Raw genomic sequence first — 23,231 nt, 5'->3', positions numbered from 1 at the left:
GTTAACTACGTAACTGAGTCCCAAACTCTGCTATCATCTTGGTTGTCAGACAAAAACACACACTGCAAATCAAAAACTTGATTTTTTTACTTTAGCCCAAATCACCCAAAACACAGCAAGTTATTTTGCTTCAATGACCCAGACAGATTGCGTCAATTTTCTGCTTCACTTGCTTGTGGAAACCAACATGTTAGTGGTTACTTCTAGAATGGGAAAACTTATCAAAAAAAGTTTGGAACCTGGAAAAAATTCTAGAATTTATAGATTTCATTACTCTGAGTTAATTAACGCATAATATGACACTATAAGGACATGTGTATGATGATCCCCCCCCTTTTTTTTAAATAAAGATGAAATTGATAACTTGATTTGATAAAATATCAGGCTTTGTTTTTCACTGTGTGTGAGGAGATCAAGCACAAGGTCAAGGCACTTCTCTTAGAATTATATTTACGAGATTGAATTTGCCTTGTGTTTGTTTCAATTATATTGTATTATACTGCCTTATTTAAAGTGTTTTTTTTCTCGTTTTTTCACTGTTCAGTCTGTCTAATAGTGGTAAATACAATTTAATTAGAAACTTTACCTCAAAGGAGATTTTTTTTTTCTATAAGAAAGTGCAGAGTATTTTAAAACAAGGTTAATCCAAGCACAGATTTTTATTTTTAGTGATTTCATTAGAATGGAAAACTTCAAAATTACTCATAATAACCTTTCTATATCCATCTGATTAAACTGTTCTTACCCATTCACAGGTACACCTCTGAACTTTTTTTTTCTTCCCAGTGACACCTACAAAGCAAGAGTGTCCCTATCTTAGTCATCTAGTGCTGCCCTAACAGAAATACCACAAGTGGATGGCTTTAACGAAGAGAAATTTATTTTCTCACAGTCTAGTAGGCTGGAAGTCCAAATTCAGGGCATCAGTTCCAGGGCAAGTCTTTCTCTCTCTGTCGCCTATGGAGGAAGGTCCTCGTTGTCATCAGTTTTACGCCGGATTAGGAGCTTCTCTGCGCAGGAACCTCAGGTCCAAAGGACACACTCTGTTCCCGGTGCTTCTTTCTTTGTGGTATGCGGTCTCCAATTCTCTGCTTGCTTCCCTTTCCTTTTATCTCTTATAAGATAAAAGGTGGTGCAGGCCACACCCTAGGGAAACTCCCTTTACATTGGATCAAGGATGTGACCTTAGTAAGGGTGTTATACAATCCCACCCTAATCCTCTTTAACATAAAATTACAATCACAAAATGGAGGACAACCACACAATACTGGGAATTATGGCCCAGCCAAACTGATACACACATTTTTTGAGGGACAGAATTCAATCCATGACAGTTCCCATAGCATGTTCCTATTTGTAATTCCCTGCGTGCTGACTCTGATTGCACCAAACAAAAAAAAACCCAGTTACCATACAGTCCAACTCATGGCGACCCCATATGTGTCAGAGCAGAACTGTGCTCTGTAGGGCTTTCCATGATTGTGACCTTTTGTAAGTAGATTGCCAGGCCTTTCTTCTGAGATGCATCTGGGTGGATTTGAACTGCCAGGCTTGATGGTTAATAGCCAAGTGCTTAACCATTTGCTTCAGCCAGGGACTCCTCTGATTCCACAGTGGAGTGTTAAAAGCATGGGTTCTTGGGTCAAACCACCTGAGTTTGAATCCTGGCTCCCAGCTGTGAAATCTTCATATTGGTACTTAATCTCAGCATTCCAAGTTTTCCTCATCTGTAAAATGGGTTTGTGATAGTACTTACCTACTGGGTTGTTGTCAAAGTGCTTAGAATAGTAGTTGGCACCTAGTATGTCCCCAATAGACATTTGCTATTATTTTTATTCTCTCTCTTGAAAAGCACATATTGGAATGCAAATAAATGACAGTAATAGTCTTTTAAGGATAATTACTGTAATTTATCATTTATATTATACTTAAATTTAAGTTTTCCAATAAAGAGGAAACAACCTATAACCTTCAGTTCAGAATCCAGCGGATGTCTTATTCTGAGAACTATTGCTCTAAGTAATTTTCTTCTCTGCAGTGATGTGTACAACTGATTTTTAACAAATAGCTAAATGATGTTCAAAAAGCATAGTTCACCCATTCTGGTAAATATAATAATTGAGGAATTTAATTAAAAAATATTTTGCTTTCAAAAAGTTTAAACTGTTCAAAACATTTTTTAAATTATTTGCCTTTCACCAGAAATCATAATAAAAGTAATACAATCTAATAAGACCTCCAGAATGTGTTAGTCAATGTGACTTTTCCTTTTGTAAGTGAATCACTGAAATTCTATGTTTGTTAAATCAAAATGAAATATTTTGCATATTACCTAGAATGTCTTCTGCTCTATGTTCGGGGGAAATTAATCTCAGGCAAATTTGCATATTCGAATTATTCTATGGGCTACCTCACAAGTATAGAGAAGATTGCTTGAAGACAGTTAAGAACATTTATTTCAGAATGTTTTTTTAAATTGTACTTTAGATGAAGGTTTACAGAACAAACTAGCTTCTCATTAAACAGTTAGTACACATATTGTTTTATAACATTGGTTGATAACCCCATGACATGTCAACACTCTCCCTTCTCAAGCTCGGGTTCCCTATTACCAGATTTCCTGTCCCTTCCTGCCTTCTAGTCCTTGTCCCTGGACTGTTGTACCCTATTAGTCTTATTTTTTTTTTTATGGGCCTGTCTAATATTTGGCTGAAAGATGACTCTCAGGAGTGACTTCATTACTGAGCTAAAAGGGTGTCCGGGGGCCATACTCTGGGGGTTTCGCCATCAGAATCTTTTTAAGGGGACACGGCTAGTCCCAATCCACCTGGGACAAATTTTATTTATTTAATTAGTTTATTTGTGTGCGTGTGTGCGCGCTTGCATGTGTGTGTATGCACGTGAATGAACTGCATAAGAGAATTCCTAACAGTACTTACGGTGGCGTAGCTAAACCAAATAAGGTCTATTTGACTTCTTTTTCAATTATCGTATTTATCCATTCGTTTATTAAACACACACAAACGGAGAGGGAGAGGGAGAGAGAGAGAGCCTGATATAAGTTAGGCAAGGTTTTATTTTTTGAGCAGTTTTATTGAGATAGAGTTGACATGTAGTCAACCGATTATGACACTTTTGGTCTTCTTTTTCCTAAGCCAGTTTTTGAGACACAGTTCTTACCCAGCAGATGGCCATCTGCATTTGGAGATTCTAGCAATCTCAACAGCAAGGGACTCCTGCCCCTCGTTTCTCCTCCTACCATTCTTACTTCCAGAAAACCAGCTTTTCTCCAGGCTTGTAAAGCAGAAAAAGTGAATTGATTTAAAAACAAAAAACAAAAAATCCTTTAAACTACATGCTGCATAAACCACAAGCTGACTTTATAAACTATCACAATTCCAATATTATTTTTTAAAATTTCGATGTGATTTTTTTAAAGCTTGTTTTTCTATTTCAGAATTTCATCTCAGGGTGAAAAAACAGAGGGAGAGAGAGGAAAAAAAAAAAAAAAAAAAAGCAAATCCTTAATCTCTTGCAGGAAATGCCGGACAGTTTAGGACATAAGATCATATGACAGAAGGAGGGGTTTCAGAGTCAGGCAGAAGGTAAACCTGTGCAGGTTATGAAAGTCAAGAACCAAATTAATCAGTGACAAGGAGTGCAGAGCAGGCTGGTGAGGCAATGCCTGCATGAGAACGTGGAAAAAGAAAAAAAACCCCAAAAATAAAAAAAACTCGCCGAAGATGCATCTTCACCCCTGCTTTTCGCTGTAACTAATTTTTGAATTAACACACTTTATGTGCTGAATAAATGCTTTATGTATTTATTTTTTTCGACTACACATGCCTGTCCAGGCTTCAAGTTTTATTATAAGCAAAGAGAAAATAGGCTGGATTACATAAAAATGTTTTTCAGGCAGATTAACACATTACTTGTTCCTTGTTAAACATCTATCTTAACAGAAGAGCTAAGAAAGTTGGGATCAGGTCTGGCTTCGGAGAACGGCGGCCACCCCCTCTTCTCTGTCTCCAAGGCGATTTTCCAAACCTAGTCAAATGGTGGTGCTAGTTCTTTATTTTTGAGTGGCTGCATTTCCTAATTTCATGGTCGTAACGGCCTCTGCACTGCCTCAGAACGACTCTCACCCCAACTGAAAATGCAGACTCCATGCTCAGAAGCTCCTTACCGGGCTTGAAAGATTACCGCTTTCTCCTGCCTTTTCTATAGCATCAGAGGACAGTCTCTGAGTGACTTTCTTCTCTTCAAGTAGGTACTCTGTTTTCTTCTTCTCAATTTATTTCTTTTCTTTTTTTTTTGCTATGTCTGCTACTGTTTACAAGCATGATGTAACTTTAGAGCTTACCTCTCACGTTAAAAGATGTTCATTTTTCTTTTAATGCTCCGGGGTTGCAAAGTCGCTGGCAAGCGTTGCTACGATGGAAAAATGTTACATGGAAGCTCGGTACAGTGGAAATCCACTTTTGGAGTAATATTCAGCTGAGTCAGAGAGCAGCACAGTTACCCTTTTCTGAGTGCAGCGCTGACAGGCTGCCCGCCCGCCCGCCCCAGATAACGAATATTTATTGGATCCAGGTCTAGCTATGAGGTTCTGTATCTGTGAAGTGTGTCGGAAACTTACAAGTTCTTGATTTGCCTGATTGCAGGCTAGCAGGAGCATACTACCTGTTTTCTTAATCTTGGGTGCTGTAACTCATGGGAGTTTGAACCAAGCAGGCTGAATAAGCCATTATTTGCTTCCTGAAAGCACTAGAGTTTTCTGAAAAGCTTCACCATCTTGCAACACAAGGAGACAGCCTGTCTTCAAAGTGCCCTATGGTTTGAGGCCAGTCCTGTTGAGTCCTGCAACCTGAGTCTTCTCTGATGGGACAGACTATCGGTCACTTTGCAGGAGGATGGTGTGCACACGAGTGCCTCCACCACATCGAGCAGGAGCTCCTTGAGTGGTCATGCAGCAGGCACAGAAGCCAGGACTCACTACTTTCGTTTTGGCTAGCGGGATACCGCACATTTCAGGAAATGTCTGTTAAGTTCTAAGCTCCATGCTTTATCGAGAAGGTAACCAGTGTCTGTTCTCAGACGTGCCCACAGAAACCAACCTTTTATTTTTTTTTTGCACTGAATATAAGGCTTAGGTTTTATCAGAACTTAGAATCATGGCTCTGATTCCTGTTCAAAGGTGCCAGATTTTTAACAGCTTTATGGGCCAAATCTAAGAGGCTGGCTGCGCAACTCCCAGCACGTCGTGGCTGGGAAATTCCTCTGGTTTTGAACTTGATATAGATATATTTATATTTTCATGTTGACTGTGAACTTGTGAGAGGTAGACACATTTGAACTGAATCGTAAAATGCGCAGGGAAACAGAAGAAGTGGAGTTGGACGAGAACTTCTGAGATCTTCTACTCTATAAAAGTTCTATTTCTCCAAAGCCAATGTTTCCTCTGATTTTGCTAATATTCTTTGAAGACTGTCCACTAGGGCTTGATATGCATGGATCTAATATAGTAGAAATCATTAGATTTTCAAAGAAATTAAGAATACCAAATAATTTAGGTATCAGAGGCAGGGCATGTAACAAAAAAAAGCTACATTTTGAATACAAATACAAGAGTCATATTTATTAGCAAGGTATTTTTCTTAGACAGCTGGAGATATTTGTTTTATTTCATTGCTCATGGAAAGTCATGGAAAGGGATAAAGCTCATATGTCTTCAAGTTGCAGCAAGAACAAAGTCAAACAACCATCTTTTATTTCAAATAACTCTCTGTCTTTTATTTTGCTAGAAAGCTTATACTTCTGCTCAGGCCTTCCACAGTGAATAAGTCTTTGGTGGGGAGTCAGACATTAAATAGTTCCATTCAAATTCACAGGAGACAGCTAAGTCTTTGGAGTCCAGCAGAGCTGAGTCCAAGCCACAGCTCCCCACCACTTGCTAGCTCTGTGAGTCAGGACAATTTATTTCACCTCTGGCCTCAAATTCCTCATCTACCAAGTAAGGATAGTAAGAGTAGCTACCAGAGAGAATTGTACGGAATAAATGAGATTAAGCCACTCATTAAACCACTCTTGCAATCATCTTCAAGTGGTAGAAACTCAATATGAGGAAGCCATTTTTATTCCAGCCCTAGTACAGTGCCTGATACAGTGCTTAACACATGTTGGCTGATGAGTGAATGGAACTCATGGTCAACACCGTAGCTGCTAGGAGTTTGTGTCCATCTGACTATAACTGGTAACTTGACCTGAAAAAAAAAAAGAGTAGAAAATCCAGCCAGCTGAGTATGCCACTGGTTGAAATGCTGTTGCTTTTGAAATGGGCATAAAGTTTTGAAAGAGAAAGTGCAGAAACTTCCAGCATCCTTCCCTCCATTTTTCTTCTCCTTGGTGACTGTGAGGATAGCCACATTCCTTTGAGAAGTTGCAAAGAAAATGCTGACAAGAGCATATCAAAAAACTTGTTAAAGATGAGTTGCCTTCGTTTTTACATCAAAAGAAGGATTTTGCCTCTCTGTTAGGTAATGCCTTAGTCCAGGTACACAGAGTTGAGTTGTATGTTAACTTTTTAATTCAATGATGCCAAAGACTTGAGATAGTCTCTTTTTCACCAGCGATAACATAGATTTAGTGCCTATTAGGTGGTAGTAATAGCAATATTAATACTTAACATTTAGGGAGCTCTTACTTTGTCCAATGCTTTTTATAGGTATTATCACATTTAATCCTCACAACAACCCCAGGGGGTAAACATTATCATTCCAGTTTTACAAATTAGGAATTAAGTAACACATCTGATGCCATGCAGCATGATAAGACTGGAAGCTAAGCTTCTGTAATTCCAAAGCCCACGCTCTCAGCCACTATTGTTTTTTTAAGTATTAATTTGTAAAGTTTTTGTTCAATGAAATCCTTGTCTTAGAGAAGTAAGCTGAGCATCTAAGGATTATATTTATATGAGACAATATTATATCCTCTCTAAGCCTCAGTGTCTTCATCTGTAAATGAGAATCATGATATCTGATGTATAGACATTTTATGGATACTAATGAGGGCTAGGGTTTAGCCCTCATAAAACCCTCATAAAACTCTGTACTGTAGAGTCACTATGAGTTGGAATCGACTTGAAAGCAACGGGTAATGAGGGCTAAATGAAATAATGTACGTGAAAGAGCTTTGTGAAGAGTTCAGGTTTATAGAATGCAACTTGCTATATGGGATGCATGAATTATTACTTAGTTGCATGTCAAGTCGTGTCCCCAAGTGACAGAGGGTAGGTGCTGGTGCTCTGAAATGTGCAAGAAAGGAGCGTTGATGTATGGTCCTAAAGAACTGAGCCCCTGTGCAGTGGTGGTGCTGTGGGTGGAGAGGCTCAGCCCCCCAGGCATGTGGCAAAGCTTGAATGTGAGTGTGGCAGGCAGGATGAGTGGGATTTTGGAAGGTGGTGGTAGACAGCCTCAAAGAGAGCCAACCTGTTACCCTTCTGAGCTCTCCTCTCCCTGGGTATCACTGTCCTTCCCAGTGGTGCTCTCTGACTTCTCTGAGAAGACAAGTGGCCAGGAGCTGCCATAGCCTTTCTATCGTAAAACACCCTGAAGAGCTTGTCAGTTTAGGCTGTACAACTGGGGCTGCTTCTTCCTAGCCACAGCCTTCAACAAGTTAAGCTGGTCCCACACTCCTATTTAAAGCTGCCACCAATTTTCATTTCTTTGGGGTTTCCCGCCAAGAATGGACACAAATGGGGCACAGTCTTCTAGCTCCCCTTTCTTGCTGCCTTGAGACAATACACTGGACTTTTGTGGTTACTGCCCATCCCAAGGGGGAGAGACAGGCCACAACAAAATGACAATCCCAGGGAAGTTTTAACATGTAAGTCGACTTGCTAAGTCTGTGTAGTCATGGTTCCTATCCTAGGCTTCCTGGCCTCGCTAGGATAGCAGAGTGCCACTGGGTTTCTGACATTTCTTTGTATTCTGATCTCATCCACCTGCTCTCTTATCAAAGGACCTGCCGCTGAGCTTCCTAAACATACCTGTCTGGCTCAGTAGAAGCCTTCAAGCCCTGCTTGCAAATGGTAATCTGCATTTCCCAGCATCTTCTGTCCAAAGGCATGCCTTCAACCGGTCATAGAAGTGATCTCTTTAGGGTGTTTCTTTTCAGTGTTTCAATAAAGACAACAAGAAATTTCGAGTTTATCTTAAAACAAACATTGGTACTCTCATTTGTGTTTACTGCGGTGAATCATTTGTCAGAATTCATTTTCCTAAAATCATGTCAGGCAAACCAGAACCGGTGCTGTTGAGTCGGTTCCAACTCACAGTGACACCATGTGTGTGAGAGTAGACTGTGTTCGTAGGGTTTTCAGTGGCTGTGATCTTTTGGAAGCAGATCGCCAGGGCTTTCTTCCAAGGTGCCTCTGGGTGAATTCAAACTGCTAACCTTTTGGCTAGCAGCCGAGCACTTAACCATTAGCACCACCCAAGGACACCTCATATAAAGTAAGGTGCTTAATAAAGAATATCAGGTCACGAATAATAATTCATTCTAATGTTTCCTTTAAGACAGTATGACAAATACAGATCTAAATTTTCTTTCTTTTTCCATATGGAATTTTGAAAAATCCTCCTTGTCTTGAGCCTTACTAAGATTAGAGTTAACACTTGTCTTAGTTACTCAGCTCAGAGTTACTCAGAATCCAATATAGTTCAAGTCAGCCACTCATTGTTAACTTTTTTCCTGATTTTATTTAAGGAATCAGTAATGTTTACAAGAGCCCTGCTACATTATATTAAAGTCTGTCCTAGGATCTGTGCTCGCAATCAGGCTGAAAGGGCCTTGAGTGTAAGATGGGGTTTTGCTCAGTTTTGCCCCCCAGTGCCTTGGAGTGCCTGGGACATACTGGGTGTTCAGTTCATAATTGCTGTATTCCACTGAAACTGACCCATTCCTTGGTCTCAGGACATTTTCTGTGAGTTACGGTCAGTTAGGCACATAATGAGACATATGATTATTACATAAGAACTACAGTAGATACACTGTGTCACATAACATAATACAGTCAAGTAGAATGTCTTGAGTGCTTTGAGAGTGATGAGTTCTGTGATGTGAAAGCACAGACCCACCCCGCATCCAAACTCACTGCCATCGAGTGAATTCCGACTCACAGCGACCCCACAGGACAGAGTAGAACTGCCCCTATAGGGTTTCCAAGGCTATAAATCTCTACAGAAGCAGACTGCCACATCTTTCTCCCTCAGAGTGGCTGGTGGTTTCAAACCTCCGACTTTTAGGTTAGCAGTTGATCACTTTAACCACTGCGCCACCAGGGCTTCTTGGAAGCACAGTCAAGGGAAGTTTATTAAGGTTGGTGGTGGAGGAGGGTGATGGTGATTAGGGATGATTTCATGTAGGAAGTGACATTTGACCAGAACCTTAACGGATGGATAATGCTTACACAGGGAGCCCTGGTGGTACAAATGGTTAAGCACTTAGCTCCTAACCAGAAAGTTGGCAGTTTGAACCCACCCAGCTGCTCTGAGGGAGGAAGACTTGGTGGTCTGCTCCAGTAAAGATTACAGCTTAGAAAACCCTATGGGGCAGTTCTACTCTGTCACATGGGGTCGCTGTGAGTGGAAATAGACCCGGTGGCACCTAATAATAACAATAGCAATGCTTACGCAGGAAGATGTAAGGAATGGAAAGAGTGTAAGCAAAGGCATGGTGGAAGGACTTGAAGAACTGTTAGCCAGTCTGACGGGAACATAGGTCGGAAGGGACAAACACGTGTAAGAGATAATTTAGGAATGGAGGGTTGAATGTCATATTAAGGAGCTTAAAAAAACAAACAAACAAACCAACCCACCGCTGTTGAGTCAATTCCGACTCATAGCGACCCTATAGGATGGAGTAGAACTGCCTCACAGGGTTTCCAAGGAGTGTCTGGTGGATTCGAACTGCCCACCCCTTGGTTGCCAGATATAGCGCTTAACCATTACACCACCAGAGTTTCCATTAACGGACTTAGATTTTATAAAATAGGCATTAAAGATTTTGGAGTAAGGTTGGAATGAAATAAAAGCTTAACCTTAGAAAAATACTGTGTACCTTAAAGTTTTTAGATGAAGAGTGTGTAGTATATCAATGTGAAGTCTATTGGGATAGTTCAAGAGAGGAGTAATAAAATAAAAAAAATCTTTTAGGCCTCAGTTACTGAAATACTGATTGTTTATAGTTATAAAGAAGATTTTGTTCCAAAAAGGATTAGTGGAGAAAGAAGTGGATATTACGCTGCCATTGATGGACTGGGCAACTTTGCAATGGTTTCTATGCTTGGAGCTTTTGTTTCCAAACTGTAAAAAGGGCATAATAACTACCGAACTCATATCAAAATGTTCTATTAGAGATACAGTAAAAATGAACTGATAGGAATTTACAAAGTAATGCACTTCATGTATTTGTAAAGTGCTATTAACTTGGAATATTTTTGTGATCAAATTATTTTTTTAGACAAGATTTAGATTCAGAAGGAAATAGTTCATATTTCTATTAGACTAAATTAAGATTATTACAATTTGTTTATAGTTGTTAAATGTTGTTGTTAGTTGAGTCAAGTTGGCTCCAACTCATACCAACCCCATGTCCAACAGAATGAAACAGTACCTGATCCTGTGCCATCCTCACAATTGTTAGTTTGCTTGAGTCCATTGTTGTGGCCACTGTATTGGACAATATTCTGTAGTGATCCATTGGGTTTTCACTAGCTAATTTTCCAAAGTAGATCACCAGACCTTTCTTCTTTGTCTTAGTCTGGAAGCCCTGCTGAAACCTGTCGCCATGGGTGATCCTGCTGGTATCTGATATACCTGTGGCATAGCTTCCAGAATCATAGCAGCAAACAAGCCACCACAGTCTGACAAACTGACAGATGGGTAAACAAACAGAAAACAACCAACCTGTTGCCATCGAGTCAATTTTGACTCATAGCGACCATCCAGGACAGAGTAGAACTGCCCTGTATGGTTTCCAGGGAGGGGCTGGTAGACTCAAACTGCCCACTTTTTGGTTAGCAGCCGTAGCACTTAACCACTGCGCCACCAGGGCTCCAACAGACGGATGGTGGATAGTTACTGTGCCTTTAGGCTAGTAGTCGAGGGCGAACTGTTTGCACCACCAAGGGACCTGGTTATTAAACATGTATTTGATATTAGGGGCTGACAAAAATTTTAACTTTTGAGGCCTCATTTCGCTCACCAGTTGGATGAAGGCATTGGCCTAGGGAGACTCCATGGTCCATTGTGGCTGTACCATTTTATGATTCTACAGTTCTTGCCTTTAGCAACCTCCATTTAGAAAAGTGAGATGAGATGCTGATACTATAAGCACAATTAAAACCCATAGGCATCTATGCTGGGAATAAAAGACAGAGGTGTCACCGTTCCATTGATTTAGAATTCCAGTTGGAAAGGAGGGCTGCGGTATCTCTTGCAGCTGTCTGACATGCTTTACACTGACAGGGGGTGGTGGGCTGGGGGCAGCTGAAGCCAGTGACTTGAGACTAAGAGGAAGGGACCTGATGCTTCCTCTCCTTCCTCTTTTTTCTTCTCTTCTAAGGCGGAAAAAAGGCAAGGTTGTGTTGGGGAGTAGGGGCTGGGAGGGAAGTCCAAGCGCACTAAAGAATTTAATTCCAGTTGCAATACATCTCAAGCGATGATACTACACTCCCAAGAATGTTCCATGGTGGACAATGCCTGGGCTCTGTGTTTCGAGCAGAGAATTACCGGGAGAGGGTGACATCATAATACTCAGCACGAAGATCATGGCCCCTGTTAGTTTGATGATCTATTCCTCTAGATCATTTAGGCTTCACAGATCAAGAAAACCAGATGCTTCCAATTCTAATTTGTGAAGAAAAAGATTCATAGAAAAATTCTAGAAAAGAGAAAAGCAGAAAGCAAAGATCTCTTTTTTTAGTATGGCGTTCATGTTGCACAAGCAGTATCAATGTAGTCCATTAAGCATTTAGAACAGCCTACAAATTATTCATGTTCGGACTATGCAAGGCCCTGGCTTCACTTTCTTCTCATCCTCTGGATTCTATCCATTTTACTCCTCCCTCCACACTTGGAATAGAAGTGAAAGTGAAATGTGCCAGTTTTCTACTTGTTAGCAGCCGTGGTAATAAGTTCAGTAGGAAAAGAGATTTATACTGTTAAACTGGAGGAGGTTTTGGGATTATTTAATACTTTAATTGTGGACTGGATTCCTAGAATCCATCATCATTGATATTTGAGAATCAAATACATTAGATAAAGTTGTAAATTTACAAAAGTGTAGCTAACATGGCCTGTACTTGATTTCCTTAGCCAGCTCTTCAGTCTTAAGTTTATGGCCAATTTTACTTATCAAACTTATTCGCAGAAGAGTGGTATTTGCTTTGGCTGCAAGGAAATATCTGTGCACTTAAACCTTGGAGGCAGACAGTCAGTTAGAACACTTGGCATAGGAAGCGTAGATTGCAGAAGAGAAAAATTAATCAAGGCAACCCTCAAAAACGTTGAGAAGGCAACCCCCCAAAAATGTCTTATCACTGACAAACTGAAGTATTGAGTTCAGATTAGTAAAGAAATGTCAGAATTCATAATAAATCAACTAGGAGTGCCATTTTATGGCAAGTTTGGAAGTTGATGTCAATCTCTGCTGCTGGGATTTATGGTAGATTATATAATGGAATCCTGAGCTCTAAGAGATCAAAGGAAAATGCTGGCTCTTTCTTCCTCCATTCTCTGAGGTCAAGCCTACCCAGCAACAAAACCAAGAGGAGAGTTGAGCAATTTTCTGAAGTAGGTAGTAGAGACGGCCAAAACCAGATAATACAGAACCAGAAAGTCACAGTGGAGGGAAAATGTGGACTGAAAATAGGGGAGTGGGAGAGGAGAGAATAGCGTCCACTGTCCAAATTCATTGAACAAATACGTGAATTCCTTGCTTTGCATAGTTAATTTAGAACAAGCCTAAAAGACTGGGGTTAAAAAAAGAAAGAAAGAAGAGTTCATTACCAAGGTTGTTGTATGTTTGTGCGAAAGTTTTCTGTATCTGTATTATTATCTGTGACATGTCTAACTCTGAGTATTTTCAGAGGTTTAAATTAGTGGGTAGAAGTGTGAAGGAAGCCCAAAGAAGCTATAGACTTATGTGGAGAAAAATGTTCTTTTGTAGTTTAGCTGAATGTTATATTTAATTAACCTTTTTCACCGCATAGCACATGCTTATGAATTTTCTATTGAAAACGCTGATGCTTTCTTACCTTTATCATATCCTCATGTGGCAATTTCCTTTTCCCCTTGACTTTAGCAGAAAGTGAATCAACCAGTGTCTGCTGAGTTGATTCTGATTCATGGTGACCCCATTTGTGTCAGAAGAGACCTATGATCCTTAGGTTTCTGTATGGCTGTTTTTTTGGAAGTAGATCATCAAGACTATCTTGCAGGTACCCTTGGGTGAATTTGAATCACCAGCCTTTCAGCTAGCAGCATGCGTGTTAACCATTTGCACCACCCAGGGTTGCCTTAGTAGAAAATAATAATGAAGTATACAAGTCTACTAGAACAGAATTTGCATTACTTTTGGTAAACAAATAAACAAAACCCAAAGTCTCAGAATTAGTGTGGTGTCTTTTTCTCCTATTTGATATGGAAACCATAAACTACTTACTTGGAGCAGATGTTTCCCAGTCCTGAAATACAGCTAGCTATCAGTCCATTGGCCCCAATAAATCTGCCAGCACATACCTGCTAATTATGAAACCTCCTTAATTCAGTGTTAAACTTTCCATTTTTTTTTTCTTTTTTACTGGGGAAAAAGTTCATAAATTAGGTTCATGAATGCTGCTTGTAATTAGAAGAGACATAAGCACACTTGTAATTCAGATGGATAAGCAATGTTAAGAAGTTAAACTTTTTTTTTCTTTACTCTATCATATCTTGAGTCTTTATACGATATTTTAGAAGAAAAAAATAACCCAGGGCATTTTTTTAGCAGCTCAGGCTGATGTTTGAAACCCACAGTGAAAAATACTTCGTGGAATATACTTGAAGCACCCCAAGAGACCCTAGAAATATCTTATAATAAAGTAAAAATTCAAGAAGAATTTTACACGAAAGTAAGGATTAAGGAAATTGTTTTATAAGAAACTGGATAAAGCTGAGTATTAAGTGCCATTGCTAAATTCCCCACTTGCTCAGGGTAGTCACTGCTTTTTCCATCCTACAGGGACATCTGAGTCTCTGTGGTCAAACGCTACCACGCAGCCAGGGCAGTTGCTACCCTGCTGCTGACAAGAGGTTTGGAGATACTCTGGGCCAGGACCCTTTGCACTAATGGCAAAACGGATCTACAGAAATGGAAGTCATCACATGGACCTGAGTGGATTCAGTAGATTATGGCCTGGGCATTCTGAACAAACTTTTGCTAAGTGTGTGAAGAAGTCCCTAGATGGTACAAGTGCTTAACATATTCAGCTGCTAACCAAAAGGTTGGAAGTCCACCCAGAGGTGCCCTGGAAGAAAGGCCTGGTGATCTACTTCTGAAATGTCAGCCATTGAAAACCCTGTGGTGCACAGTTCTACTCTGACACATGTGAGGTCTCCAAGAGTCTGAACTGACTTCATGGCTTCTCATTTGGTTTTTTTTTTTGGTAACTGTGTCAATGGTAAATGATGGCAAATAGCTTTATGTCCTACTTAGCTTTGTGAACGAATATGATCAAAAAATCTGATCTGAATAGACAAGGGAAACATTGATTCTTCAGTGCCTATTAATAAGTGAGACTACTTTTTTTATTTTAACCACCTTGTTTTATTTAAGTGAGGAGATCAGTCACACCAGCTTTAATTAAGGAAGTCTTTGGAAATCACCTATACCACCCTTCGCCTCCTTGCTAAAAAACAAAAAGAAGAAGAAAACTAGAAAGGCTTAAGCACAAAACTTTCTGCACCTTGTCCAGAACTATAGTACCAAATCTCAGCACAGATCTTTTGGAGAAAGGATGTAGATATTAATCTGATTTTTGAAGTACCACTGAGGTATGTGTGAACGCATTAGTTCTCTTTTCTCTCTCCTGACTCCTTCCACGAATACACAGAACCTGTTTGGCCATTACGTTTGGAAAATAATTTTTCATTTAATTTTCTGGATTATTAAGCATACATTGCCACAAACTTCCTAAAAAGCTTATTTTTTTTTAAAATTGTGCTTTAAGTGAACGTTTTCAATTCAAGTTAGTCTCTCATACAAAAATTTATCTACACATTGTTATGTGACCCTAGTTGCTCTCCCTATACTGTGACAGCACACTCCTCCTTTCCACCCCGGATTTCCCATGTCCATTTAACCAGCTCCTGTCCCTTTCTGCCTTCTCATCTCACCTCCAGACAGGAGCTGCCCATTTAGTTTCCTGTATCTACTTGAACTAAGAAGCACACTCTTCATGAGTATTATTTTATGTCTTATAGTCCAGTCTAATCTTTGTCTTCCAACTGAATTTGGAAATTATCAAACAATATCATTAATATTACACACAAGTAAAATTTTGTTGAAGATCATTCAAAAGCAGCTGCAACAGTATATCAACAGGGAACTGCCAGAAATTTGGGCTGGATTCAGAAGAGGAAGTGAAACCAGGGATATCCTTGCTGAAGTCAGATGGATCCTGGCTGAAAACAGAGAATACCAGAAAGATGTTTACCTGTGTTTTATTGACTATGCAAAGGCATTCAACTGTGTGAAGCATAACAAATTATGAATAACATTACGAAGAATGGGAATTCCAGAACGCTTAATTGTGCTCATGAGGAACCTGTACATAGATCAAGAGGCAGTTCTTCAAACAGAACAGGGGGATACTTCATGGTTTAAAGTCAGAAAAGGTGTGTGTCAGGGTTGCATCCTTTCACCATATCTATTCAACCTGTATGCTGAGCAAATAATCCAAGAAGCTGGACTATATGAAGAAGAATGAGGCATCAGGAGTGGAGGAAGACTCATTTACAACCTGCAATATGCAGATGACACAACCTTGCTTGTTGAAAGTGAAAAGGACTTGAAGCACTTACTGATGAAGATCAAAGACCACAGCATGGATATGGATATGGACCTCAGTATGGATTACACCTCAACATGAAGAAAACAAAAGCCTCACAACTGAACCAATAAGCAACGTCAGGATAAAGGGAAAAAAGATTGAAATTGTCAAGGATTTCATTTTACTTGGATCCACAATCAACACCCATGGAAGCAGCATTCAGGAAATCAAAAGACACACTGCATTGGGCAAATCTGCTGCAAAAGACCTCTTTAAAGGGTTGAAAAGCAAAGATGTCACCTTGAAGACTAAGGTGCATCTGACCCAAGCCATGGTATTTTCAGTTGCCTCATATGCATGTGAAAGCTGGGCAATACATAAGGAAGACAAAGAAAAATTGACGCCTTTGAATTGTGGTGTTGGCGAAGAATATTGAGTACATCATGGACTGCCAAAAGAACCAACATATCTGTCTTGGCAGAAGTACAACCAGAATGCTCCTTAGAAGCAAGGATGGGGAGACTACATCTTACATAATTTGGACATGCTGTCAAGAGGGATCTGTCCCTGGAGAAGGACATCATGCTTGGTAGAGCGGAGGTCAGCAAAAAAGAGGAAGACCCTCAGTGAGATGGATTGACACAGTGGCTGCAACAATGGGCTCAAGCATAACCACGACTGTGAGCATGGCCTAGGACCAGGCAGCGTTTCGTTCTGTGGTGCATAGGGTCGCCATGAGTCAGAACCTGCTTGACGGCACCTAACAACGACAACAGCAATCATTGTCTGAGGAGTTGACTTCGGAATGGTTTTAGTTCTGGGTTAACAGAGAGTCCAGGGTCTATGTCTTCTCGGGTTCCTCCAGTCTCACTCAGCCCATTAAGTCTGGTCCTAAAAAGCTTTTTTATTTCACTCTTTTCTCCCTCAGAGCTTTACCATAGCTGCTAGCATTATACCTGGCATTTGGTGAACACGCCATGCTTGTTTCTAGAATTGAAGTAATGAATATAATCTATGAACTACCACCATTTAAAAATCCCTGCATATGCTGTGTGGTTGAAGTTTCTTTACATGTTATCAGGGAAGTTAACCAATTTACTTACAATGCTCAATAAAACCAAAACCAAACCCGTTGCTATCGAGTCGATTCTGACTCATGGCAACCCCATCTGTGTCAGAGTAGAACTGTGTTCCATAGAGTCTTCTTTGTTGTAATCTTTTTCTGAAGCAGATTGCCAGGACTTTCTTCCATGATGCTGCTGGGTGGGTTCGAACCACCAACGTTTATGTTAGTAGTCGGTCACAAAGCATTTGTTCTGCCCAGGGACCTTCAATGATCAGTAATCCACTCTAAATACAGAAACCCCAAACTTTATAAAAAGCTTTTTTATTTCACTGTTTTTTTCCCCAAGAGCTTTACCATAGCTGCTAGCAAGTGAAAACATTTCCTGATGTGAATTTCACAACCTCCTTGTTCCCTTGCCAGTTGCGCGGTGCAAATGTGAAGCAAAACATGAACGCACGTTTAATTTAACCCTAAAATAGGGGAACATCTTCAGAACATAGGCTTTATATACTGAGTAACCTACCTAAAAATAGACACGATTCTTCCATTTTCAATCTGTAAGGGGCATTTCTAATGAATTTAGCTATTCAAAGTGACTAGTGGCGTTTTGATAAGAAATAAAACCATTTAGATGGAGAAGCAGCCACCTCATTTGCAATTGTGATGACCAAATGGTCCCATCATTTTTTACTTAAAATTTTAAAAATAACAGAATTTCAAGTCTACCTCTCATTTCTTCCATAGAACATTGTAAACTGGTTAACAAACTTCTTGAAAAGCCAAGCTAGATATTACAATGAAAGTACAACTTGTCACTATCGCCTAGAACCTAACCCAAGCGGTGGCGCAATTGTTCGGCCGCGTGTGAACCCAGTACCAGACACGTGGTAGACAAGCGTGAAAGCCCCTCTGATTTGTAAATACCATGCTATCCTTCAAAATGTTCAAAAGCACAGGAAATCTGAGCCACCTGAATAATACAGAAGGTTTATTTTTATGCAACCTGCCCAAACTGCAAGGGAGAGGTGGGGTGTGTGACATAGATGTGGCTGCCAATCTTGCAAGACGTGCTGTCAGAGTAAACCTGCTTTCACTGAGGACCACGCTGGTATGTATTGCTCAGCCTGGAAGCTTCCGAATTGTAGAACTGAACTGTTTTAGTGAAGTATTTCAGGAACATTTTCCGTGGGACCTCGGCTGCCGCACTCTGTAGGAAATGACGTTTTCTAGGCAAAGGCTTTACTTAGTGACTAACCAAAATGTTAAACAACATCACCAGATCCAGGCTTAGCCGCTGTCCTCCAAGGTGCTGTGGGACTGGTCAGGCCAGTCTTCCGAGGCAGAAGGTACACACTGTTCCTGGGCACTTGGAACCGACAGAGACTCATCTGCAAGGGCACTGCAGACTGCAGACGGCTTAGAAGCACCAGTAAAAACTCCTCTGGCTTTGGGACTTTCAACAGCTACCATTCTAATCCCTGTATTAAGAGTCCGAGCCACTGTGATGTACTCCCCCGTGAATCCTAGAACTGCTAACGGAGTGATCTGCTGTAGCTTCGTGCTTCGAAGCAGACAGTGCCTGTAGCTATTTGCTAGCCCACTGCAAACAGCTAGTTTGATGTCTCTTTTGGAGAGCAAACGGGAACGACAACAAAGAAAGAGGAGGGAAAGGGTTTTAACAGACGAGTCCTCTCATTTATTCACCCAGCTGGGGCTGAAGAGGAACCCTGGTGGCAAAGTGGTTAAGAGCTTGGCTGCTGGTATGGATTGAATTGGGTCCCCCTAAATATGTGTCAACTTGACTAGGCCATGTTTCCCAGTATTGTGAGATTGTCCACCGTTTTGTCGCTCCTAAGAGTTGTAAATCCTGCCTCTATGGTGTTAATGAGGCAAGATTAGAGGCAGTTACGTTAACGAGGCAGGGCTCAATCTACAAGATTAGGTTGTGTTTTAAATCAATCTCTTTTGAGATATAAAAGAGACAATCGAGCAGAGAGACAAGGGGACCTCATACCACCAAGAAAATAGTGCCAGGGGCAGAGTGTGTCCTTTGGACCCAGGTTCCCTGCCCTGAGAAGCTCCTAGTACAGGGGAAGATTGATGACAAGGACCTTCCTCCAGAGCCGACAGAGAGAAAAAGCCTTCCCCTGGAGCTGACACCCTAAATTTGGACTTGTAGCCTACTAGACTGTGAGAGAATAAACTTCTGTTTGTTGAAGGCATCCACTTGTGGTATTTCTGTTATAGTAGCACTAGATGATAAAGAGAGCTGCTACCCAAAATCTCCGCGGTTTGAATGTACCAGCTGCGCCTTGGAAACCCTATGGAGCAGTTCTACCCTATCCTATAGGGTGACTATGAGTTGGAATCAACTCAACCGCAACAGGTTTGGTTTTGGTTTGGGTGCTGAAAAAAGGAGGAGAAACAGTGTAAGTCACCAGGAGTTTGGATCCCACCCCATTTTCAATATTCTACTTGTGTTTCTATACGCTTGCCAATTTCTAGGGAGGCTCACAGTTCTCTTTCCACTTTGAGGTCCTGGATTATTCCAGAAAGGCTTAAGGTTGTGCTCTTGCTGGGACTCTGAAAGAAGTCTGAAACAAAACCATTGGGATTCTAGGTGCCATCGAGCCCAGGGCTGGCTGTGGCGCTATCTGAACCACTGTGACATTTAGATAATAACACCAGTCATTTTTTCCCACTTTTGCTACCTTTCCATTTAGAGACAACACAGAGCATCAGTGTTTCTCTCACTCCCAAAGATATTTAAGAATATTAAATGTTGGTCTGAAGCAGAAAGAAACTTGGGGTTGAAAAATAAAATACATGAAATATACATCAGCAAGTTAATGTAGTGCCCGCACACGCCCCCGCAACTCTCACTTCCCTTCCCCCCAGTGCTTTTTTATTAATTCTTTTTTAAGATCTAACTCTCAAGTTATAAAAATCAATTTTCTGAAGTCCTGTTTCTTTTCTGATCTCCTTTTCTCACTTTTGTAGTCAGTCACTTCAGCTAAGATTCTCTAAGTAACTAATATAACGATGGCAATAATAGTGATAAATTTATTGATCTGTTATTTTCTGCTGGCCATGTGCTTGTGCTTTACAGGGAACAGCCCCTCTAGCCATCACAGCAGCTCTGAGGGTGGGCATTAGTGTTATATCCACTTTCTAGGGGAGCAAACTAAGGCTTAGACAGATCAAGTCATGTGCTCAAAACCTCTCAGCTGGTAAGTGGTACAACAAGATTTGAATTTAAGATACTAACTCAAGATCTTGGCCACTGTAAATATGGTTTTCCAAGTAACGCATCCTGGAAAGGGCTTAGATGCTAAAGGAAATATAGACGCACTATAAAAAGGAAAGGCCTCTTCCCTTGAGAAGCTTTTAATTAATCGAAAGGAAGAGCTCAAGTTCCCACTGTGCAATGATATCTGTATCCTCATTGTGTGGGACACGTTCCTAAGATTTGCTTCTTACAGCTTAGAACTCATCCTCTCAAGTCTAGAATTTGGAGTCTACGTCCTTAGAGGGCACGGACAATGCCTTTTCTGTTTTTTCATGACACAAACATTGACAGGGTCAATTTTACTTAAAAAAAAAAAAAAAACAGGCAAAGATTAGCTGACCAGTATCTTCATTTTTCAAGCTCAATTCCCATTTGATCTCTCTCCCACTAGTGAAAATGTGTCACCAAGTTTTGGAACCAAACTAGAGAGGTGAAGGGGTCTTTTGACCAGCAAACCATTGCCACATCATTAGGTCTGCTTTCCTGATTCAGCTTGACATAGATTAATGGTAAACATTATTTTGGGGTCCTGGGACACGTCTGAACTAAAGACGGAAAGAGATGACTCAGAGGTAGACAGCCTTCCAGAGGAAAGGATAACCCAGAAAATTGGTAAATCACACATGAATAATCAAGAACTGGCTACAATATAACAATATACATTCATTTCCACTAGTAAATAAGCTACCATTATGCTCTCTTCACTCTATTTGGGACAAATTACTTCTCTGCCGTATTTCTATTCTTACTGCTTCCTGTTTGCTGGTTTTGACTCTATCTTGTTGCTTTAAACTTGCCTCTAAATAAATTGCAACCCGGTAAATATAGTTCAGTTTTGTTTATTTTAATTCCTGCCTTTATATCAGGTACCAAAAGGAAGAGACTTCTTTTGTTAATTTATCTGTCTGGATATGTGCTAAAAGGAACCCTAATACACATTTAGATTATGGCTGATTCAGTTTGGTCCATTCAGTTGATTTTGGCCTCTCTATGTAACAGTGACACATAACTAATGATGCTAGTTTTCTACTCATTGTTGACCTGATAATAGCAGCAAATAAGATGGACCACCGTTTCCTATCCAGTATATGAGAAGACATTCTCATAAGGCATGAACATATTAGTCACCTGGAAGCTTGGATTTCGTGATGTCAGAGAACACCAGTCAATGGGAGCTAGAATCAGCTAAGGATATGCATGCCCCCCTCCATATCTTGCTTTTCTCCCCCTTACAGTATTCAGCCATTGTTTTGGCACCTATTTAGATGATATACTATTGTCCGTCAAAGTGTAAATCCTATCTTCCTACTAGTTGGGAATTGAAAAACATTTCAGAATATTTTGTGACCTTTACTCAGCTCAAGCAGGCAGGACACATTTCTTCAAATTACTTGGTAACAGGAGAGGTTGGCTAGTGTGTTTTAGTGAAATATGCCCATGTTTCTATTCACCTTTCTTCTATCCAGCTGGTCCAGGAGAAGAATATGTAGTCAGGAATCCATGTTAAGCCTCCACCAGGGAGAGAGGGCGCATGCCTCAGAGGCTGATGTTATCTTGTTGGTCTGTTCCCTCCTGTTAGGGCAGATTTCTTGGAATACAACAGAGCTTATAAATTGTCCTTGCTGTGCTGTGAGAGCTTGCCAGGTCAGTGGTGTCACTAGGGTGGTGTCACCCAGTGCAGTAACTCAAGGTGTGTCACCCCCCATGCTAATTACCACAATATTGTAGCTAAAATATTAGAAAATTTGACAAAATCAGTGACTATAAAAACACTGGCAGCAACGAAAACAACAGCATGTGCTTGTAGTGTGCATGCAGAAGAAACCACGATTCAAACCGTCGTTGTTGTTGGATAATAATGGCAGCTCTGCCTTTATATCAGGTACCAAAAGGAAGGGACTTCTTTTATTAATTTATCTGTCTGGATATGTGCTAACAGGAGCCCTAATACACACTTAGATTATGGTTGATTCAGTTTGGTTCATTCGATTGATTTTGGCCTGTCTATGTAACAGTGACACAGAACTAATTATGCTAGTTTTCTAGCGTTATTGTTGTTGTTAGGTGCATTGAGTTGGTTCCGACTCATAGCAACCCTATGTACAACAGAATGAAACACTGCCTGGTCCTGCGTCATCCTCATGATTACTGTTATGCTTGAGCCCATTGTTGCAGCCAATGTGTCAATCCATCTTGTTGAGGATCTTCCTCTTTTTCACTGACCTTCTATCTTACCAAGCTTGATGTCCTTCTCCAGGGACCGTTCCTTCCTGATAACGTGTCTAAAGTATGTGAGACATAGTCTCACCATCCTTGCCTCTAAGGAGCATTCTGGCTGTACTTCTTCCAAGACAGACTTGTTTGTTCTCTTGGCAGTCAATGGTATATTCAGTATTCTTCACCAACACCATAATTTAAGAATCAATTCTTCGATCTTCCTTATTCATCATCCAGCTTTCCCATGCATATGAAGTGATTGAAAACACTGTGGCTTGGGTCAGGCACATCTTAGTCTTCAAGGTGACATCTTTGCCTTGCAACACTTTAAAGAGATTTTTTTGCAGCAGATTTGCCCAATGCCATGTGTCTTTTGATTTCTTGACTGCTGTTTCCATGGGTGTTGACTGTGGATCCAAGTAAAATGAAATCTTTGACAATTTCAATCTTTTCTCCATTTATGATGATGTTGTTTATTGGTCCAGATATGAGGATTTGTGTTTTCTTTATGTTGAGATATAATCCATACTGAGAGCTGTAGTCTTTGATCTTCATCAGTAAGTGCT

General features: G+C 40.4%; 1 protein-coding gene across 1 annotated transcript in view; it reads left to right on the top strand.

Moving 5' to 3' along the window:
* The window catches only part of ESR1 (estrogen receptor 1), a 569,447-nt gene that overhangs the window by 40,541 nt on the left and 505,675 nt on the right, over nucleotides 1-23,231 (top strand). Inside the window, exon 2 of the mRNA XM_004368823.3 lies at nucleotides 14,966-15,095. The gene's annotated coding sequence lies outside the window, so the exon portion shown is untranslated. The remainder of the gene's footprint in view (nucleotides 1-14,965; nucleotides 15,096-23,231) is intronic.

This window comes from Trichechus manatus, unplaced genomic scaffold, assembly GCF_000243295.1.
Source record: "Trichechus manatus latirostris isolate Lorelei unplaced genomic scaffold, TriManLat1.0 scaffold00002, whole genome shotgun sequence".
Classification (NCBI taxonomy): Eukaryota; Metazoa; Chordata; class Mammalia; order Sirenia; family Trichechidae; genus Trichechus; species Trichechus manatus.
This window is presented reverse-complemented; position numbering and strand designations above follow the sequence as displayed.